Source organism: Dipodomys merriami, unplaced genomic scaffold (assembly GCF_024711535.1).
Source record: "Dipodomys merriami isolate MVZ:Mamm:240054 unplaced genomic scaffold, mDipMer1.0.p SCAF_444, whole genome shotgun sequence".
Lineage (NCBI taxonomy): Eukaryota > Metazoa > Chordata > Mammalia > Rodentia > Heteromyidae > Dipodomys > Dipodomys merriami.
Window position 1 is genome coordinate 188,345 of NW_027206007.1, and position 1,850 is coordinate 190,194.

Genomic DNA, 1,850 nt, shown 5'->3' on the forward strand with positions numbered 1-1,850 from the left:
TCAGAAACAATTTTAACTTACCTGTTGAAATGAGTAGTACAGAAACTAAAATATTTCTGGTGCTTGTCTGAAAAAGTATATTTGACAATATCCTATATTCTATGTTTGCATAATGGTCATTATATATTTTATTTTCTCCTAGATATACTTTGAATTCTACATTATTTTATAATATTTAGGTTCATTAATGTGTCCTTTCTGATTACATTCCATATAGAAACAGTTTCATTCCTTTTTTCTAGGTCTTAATATTATTTTTCTTTGGGATAAAATGACAATGTTGTATAATTTGAAAAGTTTTGTAAAGTTTATGCTATGTAAACGCCTTCCTGAGGTGAATATTTAATACACTGATGTCAAACTAAATTTAATTATATGAATTACGTGTATTGTTACAGTTGTAATTTTGTAATCAACTTTTTAATAACTGTTTTTCATTTCTTGCATCTGAAGAATGAAACATATGGAATACTTCTCAAATTTTCATATTATCCTTGTGCAAGTGCCATGTTAATCTCTGCATTGTAATTTGAGTATTCGTGTTGCTGAAGCATGTAGTATCCTCTAAATTTAAGTAGTTAATGATGCCATCTTTATACAAGCCTATATCTATGGGTGCCTACTTGTAACAAGGAAACCGTATTGTTCCGAACAATGCTATCGATCTTATTTCCATAAAATTCTGTGAATAGTAGAAAAAATTATATTGATCGATCAATTGCTCACATTTGCAAATTTTTTTGTCAATGACTATCTTAAGTCTTTTTATTTGGAATTTGATCATACTCTCAATTATTTATAGATAGGTCCAAAGGTGATGCTTTTTCAAGTAATTATTTACCCAACTGTGTTAGCTATGTGGACCTAATGGATTCAAAGTAAGCATTGCTTAAGAGCTACTTCTAAACTTCTTCAGCTGATATTTTCCCAAATGAGGTGTTACTGGCACAAATGTCTACCTGAGCCTTTACCCTTCTTCCATGTGGGAACAGACCAACCAGAATATCTTACCCTGACAGCATAGATTGTATTACTAGAACAAAACTAATCTTGGTTACAAGGGATCATAGAGAGATGAACAGTTCAAACAGAACTGTTCAGACTAGAAGGTATTTTATCAAAATATAATTGTTTATTATACCTTCCATTTCAAAAGTAGTTAAAGCCAAGAAGGTAAAAAAATTGTTCATATGCATGATTACTTAATGTCCTGGCCTGTCTACTATCCAACCAGGCAGGAACTTACACTACTGACTTTTTATCACCAAATATTTTCATAGATGCAGGAGAAGTTCATATGTTTCTCCTCGTTATTAGGCATTAAATTGATACTGTTTTAATCACAGTGTTTCCTCTTGCCTCCATGCTGTAAATCTACAAATGGTAAAGATTTAGGTCTAATTCTATCAAACACTAAGGTAGAGATAATGGAATAATACTTTAAAACAGAGTTGCGTTTCATACAGTAACTACAACAGAACAATGCAAACCTGTGCCTTTTAATTATATTATATATAGTTATATATTTTATATTTATATGTGCTGATTTTATATTTCACACAGTAAAACTTACTAGAATTAGTTGATAATTTGACAAATAAATTTATATTTATTTATTCCAATAAATAGAATTGGAATATAAATAATTAGGTTTAAAATATATATTAGAATATAAAAAGTATCAATGCAATGTCTATAGTATAAACTTGTGATACATCCTAACTGTTCTTGGTCTTCTGAATCCACATGGTAAAAAAACAATGTTTTCCTCTAATCTATAATGCATTTTACTCTGCTGCTCTGTCTATTGTTTTAACTCTCTTGTCCCAAACTGTTTTTCTCCATATTTC

At 29.6% G+C, this 1,850-nt stretch overlaps 1 pseudogene; it reads right to left on the reverse strand.

Annotated features, from left to right (window-relative positions):
- Positions 1 to 457: 457 nt before the first annotated feature.
- On the reverse strand, positions 458 to 554 carry LOC138808163 (U6 spliceosomal RNA; annotated as a pseudogene).
- Between the last annotated feature and the right edge of the window lie 1,296 nt (positions 555 to 1,850).